At 50.0% G+C, this 21,398-nt stretch overlaps 1 protein-coding gene across 6 annotated transcripts in view; it reads left to right on the top strand.

The window, feature by feature from the left end:
* The first annotated feature begins 941 nt into the window (after positions 1-941).
* TPX2 (TPX2 microtubule nucleation factor) overlaps positions 942-21,398 on the top strand; it is a 221,505-nt gene continuing 201,048 nt past the window's right edge. For 4 of the 6 annotated variants that reach the window (XM_033962529.1, XM_033962528.1, XM_033962527.1 and 1 more), the window contains exons 1-2: positions 16,771-16,830; positions 17,407-17,517. The gene's annotated coding sequence lies outside the window, so the exon portion shown is untranslated. Of the gene's footprint in view, positions 964-16,770; positions 16,831-17,406; positions 17,518-21,398 lie in introns of those variants that run through there. The other 2 variants (XM_033962526.1, XM_033962525.1) reach the window with 2 other exon arrangements.

Below are 21,398 nucleotides of genomic sequence, written 5' to 3'. Positions count from 1 at the left end.
GCATGTCTGGGGCAGGGTCTAGGGCGGAGCTTTTGCCCCCCACCCAACAAAAAGCGTTCCCCTGCCTATGCTGCCAGGTACTTGGGACCTGGATTGACCATCTTGTTGGAAGCAGGACACTGGGCTCGATAAACCATTGATCTGACCCAGTAATGGTAATTTTTATGTTCTGGTGGTCAGCAGAGCTGTCAAATAACCCATTCCAGGAGGGAGATTTTTTTTGTTGTTGTTGTTCAGTCTTGGATTTCTGTAAACATCAGATTACATTTTGAGACCGGCTGCACTGATTTAAATGGATAGATTCATGGACCACAAACGTTACACTGATTTGGAATAAGTTTAAAACAAGGAACGGCCAAAATGTCTCTCTCTTGGAACAGTTCTGATCAGAAAACATATCCTGCCTCTTAATAGGGTAGGACAGGCGAGACAGCTGAGCTCCATAGCTAGCGAGACTTCCCTTACAGCTCAACTTGGGATTCAAGACAAAGTTAGACAAGTTCCTGCTGAACAAGAACGTGCGCTGTTAGGGCTAGTCTCGGTTAGGGTGCTGGTCTTTGACCAGAGGGCCCTCGCGTGAGCGGATTGCTGGGCATGATGGACCATTGGTCTGACCCAGCAGCGGCAATTATTATGTTCTTACTAGATGCTTACTATTCTGCTTTCACAGTTCTCCACTAGTCTTGCGATACAATCAGTGCAGTGTGATCACTCTTCAATATACTTCATCTACAGCCCAGAGGTTAAAGTCGCATAACATCTATGACGGCTAGCAACTAACAGACTTCATTTCCCAGAAATCCTTTGCAGTTCTTTTCTCAACAATCAAGTCGCTGTTGGACCAATAGGGGTATTCATAATGCATACGTATGCTGTGATTGGTCTGTTCGGAAAACGTTCTAGTTTAAAACGTTAACAAGCGATTTTGGTGGAGGAAATTGCGGCTGCTGAGGAAGAAAGGTGGTGAGAAAATGGGGAAGAAGAATCTGGGATTGGGAGTTGATACGGGGAAGGGAAGCATGAGTCCGGGGATTGGGTGTATATACAGGAAAGGGGAGCGGGGATGCGGGTAGACATTGGGGAAAGGGAGCGGCTTCTCTTTATAGCCTGTGGTATGCTTTGCTTTCCTTTTACATGTGAAAATACTTCAAGACATTAACCCATCAGAAATATTTTCAGTACGTGACCGGGTATAGGGAGGAGGCAAGGGGATGCATAATATAGGAGCCAGCTCTGTAGGTGCTTGAGCACCCCTAAAATTGAATCATCTCTTTGATTGTGTTCAGGGAGAGGCCATTTCCATTGGCTTTAGCACCGCCAATTATTTTGAAAAGTTGTTTCCTATGTGGAGAGAGTTGGAGAAGGATATGTTTAGCCCTTAAAAACTATGGGGATTCTTACAAATATGTCTTCATAACTTTTTATTTATTTAAAAAAAAAATATTACCCATAAGACTCTCATCAGCTCGTGATTTTCCAGGTGTTGCACTATGCTATTCTTGATTAGTGCTTCAACCATCTTCCCAGGAACTGACGTAAGACTCGCAGGTTTATAGTTGCCCGGTTCTCCTCTTGATCCTTTTTTGAAGATTGGGGTGACATTCGCTATCTTCCAATCATCTGGTATTTGCCCGGTTCTAATTGACATGTTAGCTAGGGTTTGTAATAGTTCATCAATTTCAACCTTAAGCTCCTTTAATACTCTCGGGTGAATTACATCCGGTCCAGGGGATTTGTCACTTTTTAGTTTGTCAATCTGATAGTATATCTTGTTCAGATCCACATTCACTGTGGTGAGGCTTTCCTCTATGTCTCCCTCGAATACCCTCCCTGTTTCTGGCGTTGTTGTAGTGTCCTCATTGGTAAAGACAGAGGCAAAGAATGAATTTAGCCTATCTGCAATCTGTTTGTCTTCTTTAATGCACCCTTTTCTTCCTTGGTCGTTGAGAGGGCCTACTGCCTCTCTTGCTGGTTTTTTCCCTTTTATATATCTAAAAAAGGGCTTGAAGTTTTTGGCTTCTTGCGCTATCTTTTCCTCATAGACCTTTTTGGCGTCTTACCACTTTATGACACTTTTTCTGGTCGACCTTGTGACAGTTCCAGGCCTCCGTTTTTTCACGTTTCCATTTTTTAAACGAGTTCCTCTTTTCTCTCACTGCATCCTTCACCTCTTTAGATAGCCAAGCTGGTTCTCCTTTGTTCTTGTTTCGCCTTCCTTTGATTGTCTGCGGAATGTAGAGATTCTGTGCTTCGGTGATGATGTTTTTTAGTAGGGACCACACTTGGATTTCGGCTTTCCTTTACTTGAGCTGTTTATTAACCATGGCTCTCATGCTGTCATAATTCCCTTTTTTGAAGTTAAAGGTTGTGGTTTGGGTCTTGATTGGTTTCCCTTTTCTGATGCCAATTTTAAAATTGATCATGCTGTGATCGCTTGTCCCCAGCGGGTCCGTGACTTCTACATCAGCTGTCCTTCCTGTTATGCTATTTAGGACCAAGTCCAGGGTTACAGCAGTGAGGCGGTAATTGGAGGCAGTGCAGCTTGTGCGTGTGTCCGGTTCTGGAGGAGGTAAGAGCTGAATGTGGTTGCAGACATGACCGCTGGACACAAGACACAAGTTTTTCATGAAGAATCATTCTTTATAATACCGAGGGACTCAAAATAGTTTGTCCAATATCTTGTCTCGTGCAGTTGATACTTTGATAGTTTTTCACTTTATGCATGTTGCACTGCTTTCAGCTATGTATAGCTGAAATTATCAGAAGCAATTAAGGTAAGATTTATAAACTATATTATTCATTCATTCATATAACAACTATATTACAAGTATATGACATGCATGAGGTAAAACTCCTTATAGTTACTATTAGGGCTGTGGAGTCGGTAGATAAATCCTTCGACTCAGACTCCTCAGTTTCTGATACCCATAACTCAGACTCCTCTGTATTTAGTATGCTAATGTATTTTGCACGTTGATTGAAGGAAGGCAACATACATGCCATTTAAACCACAGAACTACTGGCTAGGACATTGACGCTCTACTGAACAGGTGTCAAACTCAAGGCCCATGGGCCATATCTGGCCATTTTATGCGGCCTGCGGTGCAATGTGGCGTTTTCATTGCCGCCCCCAGTGTTATCTTCTGGCCGGCTCCCTCCTCCTCACTGCTGCAGTGCAAAAAACCGCGGGCGGCAGCTTCTATGCACATCCTGCGCCTGAACCAGAAGCCTTCTCTCTGAAGTTGCAATTAGAGAATGACACGGGAAAAAAATTTGCCCCCGTCACTGCCCTTTCCCTGCGACCACTGTCCCCGCCACGTCCCCGTGACTACTGTCCACTAGTGCTGCCCGATTCAGGAAAAAAAATTTTGATTCGATTCAGCCTATTGAATCGATATTTTTTCAATTCGATTTTCCTGCCCAATTGGGTGTTTTTATAAAACATCCTGGTGGATTTATTTTATAGCCTCTTCACCCCTTTCATAACCTCTTCACCCCCTCTGCCTTCTCCCAACCACACTGGCGCCATGATGTAAACAAAATAAACAAAAAAGACTTTTCCCTAGCAACAGATGAATCCAGAGACCAATGGGATAGCCCACATCTACCAGCAGGCGGAGATAGGGAAACTGATTAACAGGTGGTCCTATTGGCTGGCACACCTCCTGTTTATCCAGTATTCTCTATTTCCCAGCAGGAAAAGGTTGCTATTCAACTAGCTCCTGAATTCTGGCTGTGACTAGAACTTTATTTTCTCCTGTTGAGGTTTCTCTTCAGTGAGCTGGCAATGCTATTTCTCCTGTTGAGATTTTCTCTTCAGTGAGACAGGGGTGTCTGGCTGAACGGTACCGGTTTTAGGGGTTATACCTGCCCCCCCCCCCAGGTCCCTGCCTCACCCTCCCTCCAGTGATAGAGGGTCTGACTGGGTCTCAATATTTTTCTTCTTTCCCTTCTCTGTAAAAAAAAACCAAAGAGACCACAGTTCCTCCATTCTGCCTGGTTACTGCTGATCAACCAGATTTAACTGGCTTCAACCGGCCCTAACAACAAGCTTGTGAGTATGTCTGTTTGAACTTCAGATTCTGTTTGGGAGTCTTAGTAATGTGGGTTCGGTCAACGTACGTTTAAGGCATGGATATTTTATTGAGGCTAAGTTTTATGACTAGAAATCCGTGGAAGGAGCCGGGATTTCCCACCCTTTGCATGCACTCGCTTGGTTTCCTTGTTGGGTTTCAGTGCAGCAATAGTAGTCCTGTTTATTCTGAGGCTTTCTTTCATCGGTGTTTGTCACGGCCATGTGCAGCTGATTGTGCAGGTGCCGGTTTACAGCAGCATGAGATGGGACATGTTTTTTATCCCAGGACAAGCAGGCATGATATTCTCACATGTGGGTGACGTCATCTACGGAGCCCCAGCGCGGACAGCTTTTCAAGCAAACTTGATTGAAGTTTCAAGTTTGCTATGCTGCACCACGCATGTGCATGCCTTCTTGCCCACTAGAGGGCGCATCCCCACCTCGTGGTCCTCAGTTCAGTTTTTTCCGCGGAGCCAGAAGCCCTGTGGAATTTGTGCTCTTCTAATTTGCCTTCTGACACCGCGGCTGAGTGGTTTTTTCTCGGTCGCTGTGCTTAATTTGTGTTTTTACTTTGTTCGTGTGTCTTTTTTCGTAAAAAAAAAAAACAAAACAAAAAACAAAATAATAAACCTATTTCGTTCGGCTCCGGGGGCTCCCGGTAGCCGCGGGCCGCGGGACCTCGTTCGTTCCCGGCCTGTTTTTGGGCCCATGTCCCGTCCCTTGACGGGTTTTAAAAAGTGCACCCGGTGCGATCGGCTGCTTTCCATCACCGATCCCCACCGGTGGTGCTTACTTTGTCTGGGTCCTGAGCACCAGACCGACTCCTGCACTCGGTGCTCTACTTTTCAGCCGAGAGCTCTCCGCCGCCGTTGCGCTCGGATGGCGGAGCTCTTCGCTGTCGACCCCGCGGTGGGGAAGGCTTCGGCCCCGGCCTTGACCTCGGCCTCGACTCCCTCGACCTCGCCCCGACAGCCTGCTTCGTCGAGGCCAGCGTCCTCGACCCCGAAGTCGACGGTGGGTAAGTCCTCACTTCCTTCTTCTCTTCCAGCCTCGAAGAAGCCATCCTCGGGCTCATCGACGGGGGCGGGTGGGCCGTCCTCGGCCCCGCCCCGAGCGTCGAAGTCGGGTGTCCTGCGGGAATACTCGAGACCGAGGTCGCCCTCGAGGGAGCACCCGCCGGCCCAGGATCTGCCGACTATGATGGGGGTTCCCGTCTTTCAAGACTTGCTCCGTGTGCTCATTGCCTCGGAACTGTCCGGTGCCCTCGCGCACCTCCAACCGTCTTTGGCCTCGTCAGCCCCGGCTTCGGCGGCCTCGGTCTCGGTACCCTCGACTTCGGCCCCCGGGGTGGCTTTGGCCTCGACCCCGACCTTGCCCTCGACCTCGGTTGACCAGCCTGAGCGGAGCGTGTGGCCTCGGGACAAGGTGCGGAGGGTTCGGAGGATCTCTTCCTCTTCTTCCTCGTCGAGGTCCTCCCGGGGCTCCTCTCCCTCAGGTCGGCCTCGGGCGAAGCATCGGCCAAGGAAGCCCAAACGTCAACGGGGCTCTCCTCGACACCGCGGTCGCTCCTCGCTGACCGAGGCTGAGACCATGCGGGTCTCCGAGCTCCGCCTCGATGATCCGAGGCTTTTCCGTTCCTCCGAGGTGGAGTTTTTGAGGGACTCTTCGCCGAGACGGAAGGGGCGTGCCTCGGTGCCTCATACCCCGGGGACTTCCCGCAGGGGTTCCTCGGGGCATGGGCGGTCCCCGACCCCGTCGAGGTTGCTGGGTGAGGCTTCTTGGGGTTCGGGGTCTGGCACCTGTAAGGAGCCTCGTTACTCCCGTGAGGCTTCCCCTTCTTTTTGGGCGACGCGGGCTTCTCGATCTCCCTCTCCACCTTCGAAGCCCTCCTCCTTTTCCAGATTTGTGCTTGAGATGGGGAGGGCTTTGGACCTTGACCTTATGTCAGGCTCTCAATACACGAAGGAATTTTTGGAGGAGCAGGATTTGCCCTCTCCCCCAAGGTTCTACATCAGACCTTCCTGAGAAACTTGGACTCCCCTCTTACAGTCACAGCGGTTCCATCAAAGATGGAGTTGAAGTACCGTACGGTCCCTTGCAAAGGCTTCGACAAAGCACAGCTGTCCCACCAGTCGTTGCTGGTGGAGTCGGCGTTGAAGAAGTCTCAGCCTTCTAGGGTCTCTGCTGCGGTCCCCCCCCGGGCGGGAGGGACGGACCCTGGACAAGTTTGGTCGTCGCCTCTATTCCAACTCCATGATGGCTGCCAGGGTCCTTAATTACGCATTCACCTTCTCATCCTATTTAAGGCAGATGGTGAAGGCGTTGCCCAGGTATTATGGGGTCATGCCGGATTCCCACAAGGGGGATTTTGGTACCTTTATGGCCAATTTGTCTCAGCTGCGTCTCTACCTTTTTCACGCAGTTTACGATGCGTTTGAGTTGGCCTCTCGTGTATCCGCCTTTGCGGTGGCGATGCGCCGTCTCGCATGGCTTCGTACCCTGGATATGGACCCGAACTTGCAAGAACGTCTGGCCAATCTTCCATGTGTGTTGTTCGATGAGTCCTTGGAGGCGGCGACCAAACGCTTGTCTGAACATGAGCGCTCTATCGCCTCATTGGTCCGTCCTGAACCCCGGGCCCCGCCGCAGAAGCCATTTAGACCTCCTCGGCAGCGATACCCGCAGAAGTCGACGCCGGCTTTCTCGAGGCCTCCGCCCCGGCGTCTCCCTCAGCAGGACAGAGCGTCCCAACCAAAGCCTCGGGCGCAAGGGGCGTCTAAACCGGCTCCGTCTTTTTGACGTGATGCGCGGTTGGGGGCGGGCCCCCTCCGCGCTGTCAAAGGACCCCTTTCCTATCGGGGGCCGATTGCAGGCCTTTCTTCCAGCCTGGGCCGAGATCACGTCGGACGCTTGGGTGCTCCGGATCATCTCCGAGGGTTACTCGCTAAACTTCTTAGCCATGCCGCCAGAACATCCGCTGGGGGCTTCTCCTGGCTGTCGAGACCAGCTTCCTCTTCTCCTGTCGGAAGCCAGGACCTTGTTGAGCCTTCGGGCGGTGGAGCCCGTGCCCCCGAACCAAAAGGGACGGGGGTTTTACTCCCGTTATTTTTTGGTCCCGAAGAAGACAGAGGACTTACGCCCCATTCTGGACCTCCGGAGGCTCAACAAGTTCCTTGTCCGGGAGAAGTTCCGTATGTTGTCCCTTCCAGTCCTGTACCCTCTGTTAGAATCGGGGGACTGGATGTGCTCCCTGGACCTGAAGGAAGCATAAACTCATGTTCCGGTGCATCCCGCCTTCCGCAAGTTCCTCAGGTTCCAGGTGGGGGAGTTGCACCTCCAGTATCGGGTCCTCCCCTTTGGACTGGCTTCGTCCCCTCGAGTCTTCACGAAGTGTATGGTGGTGGTCGCGGCAGCCCTGAGATCTCGGGGGCTGCAGGTGTTTCCCTACCTGGACGATTGGCTGATCAAGGCGTCCTCCAAGGAAGGGGTTATTTCAGCGACCCGACAGACTATCATCTTCCTTCAACGTCTGGGGTTCGAAGTGAACTTCCCCAAGTCTCAGTTGTGCCCGACTCAATCCCTTCAGTTTATCGGGGCCGTGCTGGACACGGTTCGCCTCCGTTTGTTCCTCCCCCCGCCACGGTTGGAGGTCCTGCTTCGATTGAGTCGCCAGGTTTCGTTGCTGCCCTCAGTTTCGGCGCAGCGCATGATGGTTCTGCTTGGCCATATGGCGTCGACGGTCCATGTCACTCCGTTCGCCCGTTTGCACCTGAGGCTTCCTCAGTGGACCTTGGCCTCCCAGTGGCGTCAGGATCGGGACCCAGTCTCCTCCCCTATAACTGTGACTCCTTCCTTGAGATGCTCGCTCCGTTGGTGGACAAACTCTTCCAATCTTTCAGGGGGTTTGCTCTTTCTCGTTCCTCCGCATCGCAAGGTCCTGACCATGGACTCTTCGGAGTATGCGTGGGGAGCTCATCTGGACGGTCTGCGGACTCAAGGTCTATGGTCGGCAGAGGACCGGAGTTGTCACATCAATGTTTTAGAACTTCGTGCCATTTTTCTGGCTGCTCGAGCATTCTGCCACCTGCTGCACGATCAGGTAGTCCTTGTGCAGACGGACAACCAGGTGGCCATGTATTATGTGAACAAACAAGGGGGAACGGGCTCTTGGTCCCTGTGCCGGGAAGCCCTGCGCCTTTGGGAATGGGCGGTCTCCCAGAACATCTTCCTGCGGACGGTTTACATTCAGGGAGAGAAGAATTGTCTGGCCGACAAACTCAGTCGTCTTCTCCAGCCGCACGAGTGGTCGCTTAACTCCCGAGTCCTGCGTGAGGTCTTCGACCGCTGGGGGACTCCACAAGTGGACCTGTTTGCCTCCCCGGAGACTCGCAAACTACCCCTGTATTGTTCTCGGAGGTACTCCCCGGACCGTCTGGAAGCGGACGCCTTCCTTCTCGACTGGGGAGGGAGGTTCCTTTATGCGTTTCCTCCTTTTCCGCTGATCTTGAGGACGTTGGTTCGTCTCAAATCATCCAGAGCCACTATGATTCTTATTGCGCCTCGGTGGCCTCGTCAACACTGGTTCTCCCTGCTTCTTCAACTCAGTGTCAGGGAGCCTCTGCTTCTGCCTGTGTTTCCCTCTCTGCTATCTCAGAGTCGGGGTTCGCTGTTACATCCCAATCTTCAGTCATTACACCTGACCGCTTGGTTCCTTTCCCCTTGACTTCGGTCCCGGTTTCACGGTCGGTGCAGGAAGTTTTGGAAGCCTCGCGCAAGGTCTCGACCAGGCTTTGTTATTCCCAGAAGTGGACCAGGTTTTCCTCCTGGTGTTCTTCGCGTCATCTGGATCCGGGATCGGTCCCGGTGTCTTCGGTACTGGACTATTTGTTACATTTGTCTAATTCCGGCCTGAAGACGACATCTGTCCGGGTACATCTCAGTGCCATTTCTGCTTTCCATCGGCACTTGGACGGACGTTCTCTTTCGCTTCATCCTCTGGTGACACGTTTCATGAAGGGTCTGATCAATGTTTGTCCCCCTCTGAAGCCTCCTCCCGTCGTTTGGGATTTGAATGTTGTCTTAGCTCAACTGATGAAACCTCCCTTTGAGCCTATCGACAAGTCTCTCCTGAAATTCCTTACTTGGAAGGTGGTATTTCTGATTGCCCTCACATCTGCTCGACGGATTAGTGAGTTGCAAGCTTTGGTTGCGGACCCGCCTTTCACGGTGTTCCATCATGACAAGGTGGTCCTTCGCACCCATCCAAAATTTTTACCTAAAGTTGTGTCTGATTTCCACCTCAATCAGTCCATTGTCCTTCCTGTGTTCTTTCCTAAGCCCCACTCCCATCCTGGCGAGACGGCGCTCCACACGCTTGACTGTAAGAGGGTGTTGGCATTTTATCTCCAACGTACCAGGTCTCATAGGAAGGTTCCTCAATTGTTTTTGTCCTTTGATCCTAATCGTTTAGGACATCCTGTTTCCAAGCGCACCTTGTCCAACTGGTTGGCTGCTTGTATTTCTTTTTGCTACGCTCAGGCTGGTCTTACGCTCCTGGGTCGCGTCACGGGGCATAAGGTCCGGGCGATGGCAGCTTCGGTTGCTTTCCTCCGATCTACTCCTATGGAGGACATATGTAAAGCTGCCACTTGGTCTTCGGTTCATACGTTCACCTCCCACTATTGTCTGGACACTTTGTCCAGAAGCGACGGCCGGTTTGGCCAGTCGGTGTTACGTAATCTGTTTTCCTAAATGGCCATCCTCCCACCTGCCCTTTTTTGGTTGGCTTGGAGGTCATCCACATGTGAGAATATGCTGCCTGCTTGTCCTGGGATAAAGCACAGTTACTTACCGTAACAGGTGTTATCCAGGGACAGCAGGCAGATATTCTCACAACCCGCCCGCCTCCCCGAGGATGGCTTCTTTGCTAGTTATGGAACTGAGGACCACGAGGTGGGATGTGCCCTCTAGTGGGCAAGAAGGCATGCACATGCGTGGTGCAGTGTAGCAAACTTGAAACTTCAATCAAGTTTGCTTGAAAAGCTGTCCGCGCTGGGGCTCCGTAGATGACGTCACCCACATGTGAGAATATCTGCCTGCTGTCCCTGGATAACACCTGTTACGGTAAGTAACTGTGCTTTCTGGCTGTGACTGGAACTTTATTTTCCCCTGTTGAGGTTTCTCTTCAGTGAGCTGGCAATGCTATTTCTCCTGTTGAGATTTTCTCTTCAGTGTCTGGCTGAATGGTGCCGGCTTTAGGGGTTACACCTGAGCCCCCCCAGGTCCCTGCCTCACCCTCCCTCCATTGCTAGAGGGTCTGACTGGGTCTCAGTTTTTTCTTCTTTCCCTTCTCTGTTTAAATAAAATAAAATAAAGGAGACCACAGTTGCTACATTCTGCCCTGTTAGTGCTGCACAACCAGCTCTTACTGGCTTTAACCGGCCCTAACAACAAGCTTGCGAGTATGTATGTGTTTTTTACTGTTGTTTAAACTTCAGGTTCTGTTTGGGAGTCTTAGTACTGTGGGTTCGGTCAACGTATGTTTAAGGAATGGATATTTTATGAGGCTAAGTTTTATGACTAGAAATCCGTTGAGGGAACCGGGACTTTCCCGCCCTTTGCATGCACGTGCTTCATTTCCATGTTGATTACAGTGCGGCAATAGCGGTTCGATTTCATTCTCGCACTTGTTCTCCTTGTTGGGTTTCAGTGCAGCAGTAGTAGTCCTGTTTATTCTGAGGCTCTCTTTCGTCGGTGTTTGTCATGGCCATGTGCAGTTGATTGTGCAGGTGCCGGTTTATAGCAGCACGCACAAGATGGGACATGTTTTTCCAGCACTGTGGGAAGCACCGCACCGTTCTTCTGGTTATTCCCCGAGTCTGATTTTCTTTCTATACAGGCCGCGGCAGGGTAAATTTTGCGGGGCTTGAATCCGACTATGTTTCTAGGAGCGTTGATGCAGCGGCCACATGTCAGCGAGAATCAGGCGTGCCCTTGGGTCTCCGGCGATGGCAGGAGAGCTGCAGCGTTCCAGTAGTTTATTTCCAGCTGACTTTGTTCAGGGTATGCCGCGGCTTTTTTCCTTTCCGGTTCAGCCAAGTTGAACGTGTTTCACCAGCTTTGGGACAAGCTTGGGCAGATTTATGTCTTGTTTGTGTTCCTGCTGTATTCCCTTGAAGGAAACTGCTAGTTTAATCGGACTCTAGGGTTAGCACTCAAGGGGATTACCAGAGAGACTCTGACCTGTGCTAGGTCACCCAGACTCGGTTTGTCACCGGACTGGATCGACATAAGGCAACTCGCGGCACAGTGATATCAGCAGTAAGATAGTGCCCCATATTTTACACGGGTATCTCATTGTCTCTCTTGGGGTCCCTGCAGATTGAGCCTTTGTCTGTTGGTAACTGTCCTTCTTATTTGGGCCTCTGTGCTGCTCTGCATGTGTCTAGTAGTAGCATAGGATATATATGCCTAAAGGTAGTACTAACAGTTTCCAAGTTCGGGCTGTCTCTATGGGCATAATGACACTTCGCATCTTCCTGCGTCCAGGACTCTCTTTCTCTATTTCTGAGAGGGCCTGGACTTCAGATTTCCATGCTTATCACGCTGGTTTCTCCTGTCGCCATCTTCTCATGGCACATGCTAGATGGACCCCCCCCCCCCCCCCGACCAGACAGGAAAGGCTGTTCAGCTCCTTCTAACCAGGAACCAGTTACCTATTCTATCAAACCCGCAGAGGAGTGCGCGCTATTTGGCGGTTATCCTCATCCCTGAGGCTCTCATTAGCGATGTGAGCTTTGTCTGATACCTGTTAGGATGCTGTTGTTTTCCATGGGGCGGTAGATGCAGCATCTTGATTGCGTCTAGTACGTATTCATTTTAAAGGATATACATATTTAGCTCATGTTGCATGGAGTTAGTACTGTTTTCATGGTTCCAGTATACTCCTCTTTACATTGCGAAACTTGATTTTTCCTAGGAGAATTTCTTTCTTCTTACAGATCCTGCAGTTCTCATCCTGCCGTTCCCTGACCTTTTGCACTTCATTCTGAGGGGATCTTGAATTCTTCCAATGACTCTTTAGGCTTTCTCATGAGGGAGAAGACGCTATAATGTAACATAACATAGTAGATGACAGCAGATAAAGATCCAAATGGTCCATCCAGTCTGCCCAACCTGATTCAATTTAAATTTTTAATTTTTTTCTTAGCTATTTCTGGGCAAGAATCCAAAGCACTGTGCTTGGGTTTCAACTGCCGAAATCTCTGTTAAAACCTACTCCAGCCCATCTACACCCTCCTAGCCAATCCTCCACCAAACGGTCATACACAGACAGTGCAAGTCTGCCCAGTACTGACCTTAGTTCAATATTTAATATTTTCTGATTCTAGATCCTCTGTGTTCATCCCACGCTTCTTTGAACTCAGTCACAGTTTCTCTCCACCACCTCTCTCAGGAGCGCATTCCAGGCATCCACCACCCTCTCCGTAAAGTAGAATTTCCTAACATTGCCTTTGAATCTACCAACCCTCAACCTCAAATTATGTCCTCTGGTTTTCAGTGTTTTCCCCTGGCTGATGATGGCTTGGATTTGCCATCTCAAGCTCGCTTTCATGGCACAGTATTTGTAGAATCTCTGGATTGGCTGTGCCATCCTTGCTATGTGGATCTGATAAGTCTTTAGACAGCCGGACTGTTGAGTTTCCTGGTATCTCTGGATTTGCTCACTTAGGGACATATCAACATGGATATTCGTACTACTTTGGTATTGCGACCTAGCTTTTGAAAAGTCATGGCTGACGTGTAAGGGTTATGCGAAGCAGGTTGTTTCTTCTCTTATCCAGGCGATAGACTTCTTCACCTGTGGTTTCTGCTTCCTTTTGGAGGTTTTTCCTTTCTTGGGTACTTCTCAACATTTGCACCCTTCCAGAGTTCTTTTTTTGGCAAAAGTGTATTGCCAAGGGCTTAGCGTTCAATTCCCTTCAGCTTCAAGTGCCATTCTTAGCTTGTTACAAGGGCTAGGTATATTGTTCTTCGCTTACTTCTCAGCTTCATGTAGTTCAGTTCCTAAACGGGAGTATGGTATATTTGTACACCTCTTAGAAAGCCCTGTCCGGAGTACAATCTTAAGGTACTTCTTCACAGTGTACTAAAGGCTTCATTTCATCCTTGTCTTTTGAGACTCTAAAGGGCTGTGCTGTTGAATGGGGTTTCTTGTGGCCATGGCTTCAGCTTGGTGGTTTTCTGAGTTGCAGGCCTTGTTCGGCGGGGATTCCTATTTCTGATTTACAAAATCTAGGGTGTCAGTTCGGACGGGTATCACAATTTCTTTCTAAGGAGGTGTCATCCTTTCTTTTATGACACTTACTTTTCCTTCCTTCTTTCTGGGAGGAAAAATGAAGAGACATGCTTTTATTTACTGCAGTTTTTGAAAGTGCGTAGCATTCTCCGCGAGCTAGGTTGCTAACGACTTTTAGTTGTTTAGATCACCTTTTTGTATTCTTCAAGGGACACCTCAAACGTATGGCGGCGTCCAAAGCCTCCATTGCTCGATGGGTCCAGGAAGACATTCTTTACGCTTGCTTGATGGCAGGGAAGCGGGTGGCAAAAAAATTTCATGACCATTCAGCCAGAGCGATGGCTACTTCTTGGACTCAGTCCAAAGGATTTTTCCTTGGAGGAATTTGGTCTCGTGGCTATTTGGTCTTCCAAGAGTGCTTTATCTCAGCATTACCGGTTGGATGCAGGGGTGCATGTGGTGGATGCATTTAGTGCTTAGGTTGTTGCGGAGAGAGCGTTTGCTTCCCACCCAGATTGAGGATTGCTTTGCTACATCCCATTGGTCTTTGGAGTCATCTGATGCTGTTACTAAGGAAGGAAAAATTATGTTCTTACCTGTTAATTTTCTTTCCCTTAGACGCAGCAGATGAATCCAGAGCCCCACCCTTTCTGGATATTGTCTGTCGGTTTTTTCTTTTTCAACCTTCGAAGTTTTATTATTGATGGTTGTATTCTGTATTATTTCCTTTTGAGATTTGTTATGGGAAAGAAGTTTTTTATATGCTATGGCTATTGATGGTTATGGATGCTTGGGCAAGGAGCTATACAGGAGGAGTGCCAGCGCCAGCCAATAGGACCACCTGTTAATCAGTTTCTCTATCTCCGCCTGCTGGTAGATGTGTGCTATCCCATTGGTCTCTGGATTCATCTGCTGCATCTAAAGGAAATAAAATTAACAGGTAAGAACATAATTTTTCCTTCTTGCTTTTAAAACAAAAAACACACATCCACCAGCCTTCATTAATAAACTTTTTAAATTCCATATGCATCTTGCAGAACTCTCCAATCTAGTACCGTATTTTCGCGGATATAACGCGTGCGTTATACGCATTTTTACCTACCGCGCATACCCCTCGCGCGTTATATGCCTGAGCGCGGTATACAAAAGTTTTTAAACATAGTTCCCACCCCGCCTGACGCCCGATTCACCCCCCCAGCAGGACCGCTCGCACCCCCACCCCGAACGACCGCTCGCACGCGCTCCCACCCGCACCCGCATCCACGATCGGAGCAAGAGGGAGCCCAAGCCCTCTTGCCCGGCCGACTCCCCAACGTCCGATACATCCCCCCCCCGGCAGGACCACTCGCACCCCCACCCCGAAGGACCGCCGACTTCCCGACAATATCGGGCCAGAAGGGAGCCCAAACCCTCCTGGCCACGGCGACCCCCTAACCCCACCCCGCACTACATTACGGGCAGGAGGGATCCCAGGCCCTCCTGCCCTCGACGCAAACCCCCCTCCCCCCCCCCCAACGACCGCCCCCCCCAAGAACCTCCGACCGCCCCCCCAGCCGACCCGCGACCCCCCCAACCCCCTTTCCCGTACCTTTGCTAGTTGGCCGGACAGACGGGAGCCAAACCCGCCTGTCCGGCAGGCAGCCAACGAAGGAATGAGGCCGGATTGGCCCATCCGTCCTAAAGCTCCGCCTACTGGTGGGGCCTAAGGCGCGTGGGCCAATCAGAATAGGCCCTGGAGCCTTAGGTCCCACCTGGGGGCGCGGCCTGAGACACATGGTCGGGTTGGGCCCATGTGCCTCAGGCCGCGCCCCCAGGTGGGACCTAAGGCTCCAGGGCCTATTCTGATTGGCCCACGCGCCTTAGGCCCCACCAGTAGGCGGAGCTTTAGGACGGATGGGCCAATCCGGCCTCATTCCTTCGTTGGCTGCCTGCCGGACAGGCGGGTTTGGCTCCCGTCTGTCCGGCCAACTACCAAAGGTCCGGGGAAGGGGGGTGGGGGGGTCGTGGGGGTCGGCCAGGGGGGTCGCGGGTCGGCTGGGGGGGGCGGTCGGAGGTTCTTGGGGGGGGGCGGTCGTTGGGGGGGGGGGGGGGGTTTGCGTCGAGGGCAGGAGGGCCTGGGATCCCTCCTGCCCGTAATGTAGTGCGGGGTGGGTTAGGGGGTCGCCGTGGCCAGGAGGGTTTGGGCTCCCTTCTGGCTCAACTACACAAAGGTACGGGGAAGGCGGGTGGGGGTGTCGTGGGGGTCGGCCAGGGGGGTCGCGGGTCGGCTGGGGGACGGGCGGGGGTTCGTGGGGGGGGGCGGTCGTTGGGGGGGGGGGGTTTGCGTCGAGGGCAGGAGGGCCTGGGATCCCTCCTGCCCGTAATGTAGTGCGGGGTGGGGTTAGGGGGTCGCCGTGGCCAGGAGGGTTTGGGCTCCCTCCTGGCCCGATATTGTTGGGGAGTCGGCGGTCCTTCGGGGTGAGGGTGCGAGTGGTCCTGCCGGGGGGGGGGGGATGTATCGGACGTCGGGGGGGGGCATCAGGCTTTCAGGATGGGGACAGACCTTCAAGGGGGGACAGGACTTCAAGGGGGGACAGTGCACGGAAAGTCAGGGGGGGTGAACGGAGAGTCGGGACAGCGCACGGAAAGTCAGGGCAGTGCACGGAAGTCAGGGGGGGTGAACGGAGAGTCGGGACAGCGCACGGAAAGTCAGGGCAGTGCACGGAAGTCATGGGGGGGTGAACGGAGAGTCGGGACAGCGCACGGAAAGTCAGGGCGGGCGAAAGGAGCGTCGGGCATCATGCGCGGTATACCCGTGAGCGCGGTATACAAAAGTTTTTGTACATATCATCGTGATTTCTGCGCGCTATACCCGTGTGCGCGTTTTACACGGGTGCGCGTTATATCCGCGAAAATACGGTAATCAAAACCTGCTCACTATTCCTCCATTAAGACAACTTTTACGACACCGCACGCAAATCCATTTTCTCTGTCACAGCTCCCACACTGTGGAATGATCTCCCCAGTGATCTTCATTTAGAAAACTCTTTAGATAAATTCAAATCCAAACTTAAAACGTTCCTGTTTAAAGACGCCTTTACCTTGTAAATACTCTTTCCCTTGAAATTCAATTATCCTTTACAGAATTCTTAAGGCAACCAAAAGGCTTTTTTTAGAAGTGACCTCCCCAGCCTAATTGTACTTCCCCCCTCCCATTTTCCTCTTATTTTTATTTTCATCTTGATGAATTTATTACCTTTTCCTTCCCATCCTTTCCTAATGTATCATGTACGTTCATGCATAAATGTTTCCCATTTTTTTTAGTTTTGCCAAGTTTTTATTCTTTTTTTAACTTTTACTACATATTGTAAACTGTTTAGATACCTGTATGATAAATGGTATATCAAAAATAAAGAAAACTTGATGCTCAAGGCTCAGCCCAGGCAAGAGACAGGATCTTCAGGCACCGGCACATCCTGTGAGTTGGTTTTGCATGCTGGTGTCACATTGGGGTAAGGGCTTGTGTGCGGTCAGGCAGGTGGACAGTGCTGGTGTGCAGGGGGGGATGCCGGATTTTTTTTTGGGGGGGGGGGTTCAAAAGCACGCCAGTAGCCTTGGGGGTAGGGGGGTCTTTTTGGGAGGTGGGGTGAGGTGGAGCAGCACTGATGGCCTCGGGGGTGGGGGTGGGGAAACCAATCAAGCAACTCGCTTTGATTTACGAGTAATTTGGTTTACGAGCATACTTCTAGAATGAATTATGCTCGTAAACCAAGGTTCCACTGTATTCTCTTCGCTTTCACTTTCTCCAATACTTGCAGAACTGTCTTCCTCTAATCCTATCACTTTCTTCATTTTCTCAGTTGTGCTGAACCTATTAGAAGCATCTGTCACAATACATAGAATCTGTTCCTTTTTAATTTCAAAATCTTCTAGAACATCCTCCATTAACTTCTGAAGATAGTCACTGGTGTGATGTGCCTGGGAATAATTTACTCCTAAGGTTTGCATTATTGTTTTATTATTTTCATCAACAAATCTTCTTTGTCATCAACAGCAGATGAATCCAGAGATTAGTGGGATTACGTCCATCAACCAGCAGGTGGCGATAGAGAACTGAGTTGTCCTCAGCCTTATTGGATGTGCCTGGGAATACTTTACTCCTAAGGTTTGCATTATTGTTTTATTATTTTCATCAACAAATCTTCTTTGTCATCAACAGCAGATGAATCCAGAGATTAGTGGGATTACGTCCATCAACAAGCAGGTGGCGATAGAGAATTGAGTTGTCCTCAGCCTTATTGGATGCACAGCCTCCTGGCCAACTAGTATATTCTATCTCTAGCAGGCTGATGGATGTGTTCCTCATAGCTTCTGGATTCTGAGGGTGGATTTCGAGCCAGGCTTGGCTATTTGTAAAGAGGGGTGTCTTGCAGAATGCTGCCAGCTTTGGAGGTTACACCTGGGCCCCCCAAGCTCCCTACCTCACCCTCTTCTGGTAACACCTCACCGCAGATCCCCTTTTCTATTGGACATAGAGCCTTCTCTGCTTCTACTTTTACATAAGAACATAAAAAATGCCACTGCTGGGTCAGACCAGTGGTCCATCATGCCCAGCAGTCTGCTCAAGCGGTGGCCCTTTTGGTCAAAGACCAACGTCTTAATTGAGACTAGCCCTACCAGCGTATGTCCTTATTCAGTAGGAACTTGTCTAACTTTGTTTTGAATCCCTGGAGGGTGTTTTACCCTATGACAGCCTCCGGGAGAACGTTCCAGTTTTCCACCACTTTCTAGTTGAAGAAGAACTTCCTTACGTTTGTACGGAATCTATCCCCTTTCAACTTTAAAGAGTGCCCTCTCGTTCTCCCTACCTTGGTGAGGGTGAACAACCTGTCCTTGTCTACTAAGTCTATCCCCTTCAGTACCTTAAATGTTTCGATCATGTCCCCTCTCAATCTCCTCTGTTCAAGGGAGAAGAGGCTCAGTTTCTCTAATCTTTCGCTGTACGGCAACTCCTCCAACCCCTGAACCATCTTAGTTGCTCTTCTCTGGACCCTCTCAAGTAGTGCCATGTCCTTCTTCATATACAGCGACCAGTGCTGTACGCAGCTCTCCAGGTGAGGGCGCACCACGTAAAAAAAAAAAAAAAAAGGCAGCTGTTTCTCCTTCGAGAGGCTTAGGATCTCTCGTGGCAGGAGACTTGTTAAGACTCCTTCGGTTGGCCGTACCTTGTTCAGTGTGGGTAAGTTTTTCTTCTTTTTGGCAGCAAGGTTGGGGGGGGCGGCAGCAGAAGGAGCCGGCACGAGCTCAGTGGAGCATTTTTCAGCTGCTTCCTTGACACTTTTGTTGGGGAGCTAGGCTCTCTCCATTCCTCTATAGAAGATGCCGGCAGTGCTGATTGCTTTTCCTGCGCAGGGCAGCGGAGGCGGATTTTGCCTCAATCGCCCGTGGCCAGATTGTTTGTTGTAGCGGTCATGTGTTCTTTACATAGAAGAACACACGTCGGGAAGCTGTAGAGCAAAATAAAAGGGGAGACCCGTTCTTGAAAAAGCCTTTGGGTGAAACTGGTTGAACCTTAAGGTCCTTCCCGAGGTTTAAAAAAAGAATGAAGAAATAGCTAAAGCTAAGTACAAAAGTTTTAAAGTTGTATAAAAAGTTTATCGATTTGCACAAAACATAGAATATAGAGCACAGGCACTTTAAATAAACTAAGGTCTGATGATAAAAGCCAGAAAGAGAAACAAGCCTTCAAATACTTTGGCTGGTGGTTGGATGGAACTGAAGACCATAGAGGAACTTAGAAAGGTATTATCTGAAAAAAAGATCACTTAGAAATTAGGCACTTTGAAATTTATTATATCCCAAAGCTAACATATTCCAGTTAACAAATAAAACAATTTTTTCTACCTTGTCTGGATATTTTGTTATATCCCAGGACAAGCAGGCAGGTATTCTCACATATGGGCGACGTCATCCGACTGAGCCCAGTCTAACATATTCCAGTTAACAAATAAAACAATTTTTTCTACCTTGTCTGGATATTTTGTTATATCCCAGGACAAGCAGGCAGGTATTCTCACATATGGGCGACGTCATCCGACTGAGCCCAGATGCGGACGCCTCACAAGCAGACTTGCTTGAAGAAACTCGAAGTTTTGAGTCGCCCGCACCGCGCATGCGCGAGTGCCTTCCCGCCCAGCACAGGACGCGTCTCCTTAGTTTTCTGCGGAGCCGAGAAGTCTGTCTTTGACTCTCTGCATTCAACTTCGTTCACTTTTGCCTTCTCTTAACCGCGGTTGGTGTTGTTTTCTTCATGAATCGCTGTTTTATTTTGTTTCTCTTTTAGTTAAAAAAAAAAATAAATTTTTTTTTGTCTTCCGTTCGTTTTCCGGGACAGGCCGTTCGGCGGCAGCCCGCAAGCTTCGACTTTGCGGCGGCTATTTTTCTTCCTATGTCCCGGCCTGTTACAGGCTTTAAGAGGTGTAGCAAGTGTCAGCGCGCGATCTCTCTCGCGGACAATGCCTCAAGTGCCTTGGGCAGAAAAATCATCCTAGGTCGTGCCTGCCTTGCCAAACACGTCAGCCTCGTGCTTTATAGCGTCGTTGCATTCTAGTGGACAAGCTTTTCAAGATGGAGTCTTTGACTGATCGCTCGACTTTGAAGGCGTCTTCGGGTTCGACTTCCATCGAGCCTCCTTCCGCGCCTCCTGCTTCTACTTCGAGCCTCATCTTTTGCAGCGGCTCTTGCTTCGACATCATCTGCTGTATCTTCCCCTGTTTCCTCAGGTCAGATAATTCAGCAGTTTATTCCACCAGTGGTGATTAAAGTGTCCAAGACTACTAAGTCGAAGCATACTCACACTGCCTCGAAGGAACCTCCAGTCAAGGCAGGTGGTCCGGTTTCAGACGCGGATCCATCCTTGCAGGCTTCTTTCCAGCCCATATTAGAGAAGCAGTTTCTTCAGTACCTTACTATTATGGGTCCTAAACTGCTTCCTCTTACCCTGCCTGAGCATTCAGCAGACTCCCGCGAGGTCGAGCTGCTTCCTATGTCCCAGTCGGAAATTCCACACTCTTTGCAGGGAGCAGAGTCTCTGCGAGTGCCTGGCCTGCCATCCAAGCACGAAAAGCAAGGAGCAGATTCTTTGCAAGTGCATAGACGAGAATCCTCACACTCTCAGCAAGGAGCAGAGTCTTTGCGAGTGCATCGAGGATCCTCCTCCAAGCCTCTGGAGCTTCAATCTACAGCCTCTACTCCTATTCATACATCGGCATTGGCTGCTTACGTCTCAGAGGCGAAATCTCCTCGATCCTCGAGATCTGGTTCCAGACACAGTTCTCACCACCGTTCGAGGCCTTCATCGAGGCATTCTTCCAGGCATCGTTCTTCGCAGGATAAACCATCTTCCTCGAAGCCTCGTTCTACTCCAACCTCGACCAGACCATCGACTCCTCATTCGAGGTCTCCGATGACGGACCTCGAGGATATTCCGGTCTCGATTGCCTCGTCCATGCCAAAGCTTCTTCGTTGACACAAGCTGCCTCGACATCCTCGAGTCCTTCTCGAAGCAAAGCATTGCCAGATCAGCTATCTTTCTCGTCTTTCCTGCGACAGATGGCTGTAGACTTGGATGTACAATTGGATACTGGCTCCAAATATCCTAAGGAATATCTAGAAGTCATGCGTCTTCCTCAGCCTCCGGCAGAATATCTCAAGCTTCCACTTCATAAGCTTTTGGACCAGACTTTGCTCGATACATGGAGACTCCCTTTTCCATACCAGCAGTTCCAGGAAAATTGGACTCGAGGTATAAGACTGTGTATCGCAAGGGATTTGACAACTCACAGTTATCTCATCAATCTCTGCTAGTTGATTCCTTGAAGAGATCCCATCCTTCCAAGGTCTATGCCACAGTCCCTCCTGAAAGGGAGGGGAAGACTATGGACAAATTTGGACGTCACATCTATCAGAATGCTATGATGTCCTCTAAAGTCCTCAATTATTTTTATTTCATCACTTATTTTGAATTTCTACTTTCTCTTCTACCGA

This window comes from Geotrypetes seraphini, chromosome 11 (genome assembly GCF_902459505.1).
Source record: "Geotrypetes seraphini chromosome 11, aGeoSer1.1, whole genome shotgun sequence".
NCBI classification, from domain to species: domain Eukaryota; kingdom Metazoa; phylum Chordata; class Amphibia; order Gymnophiona; family Dermophiidae; genus Geotrypetes; species Geotrypetes seraphini.
The sequence above is the reverse complement of the archived record's forward strand: the minus strand, read 5'-3'. Positions and strand labels throughout refer to the sequence as shown.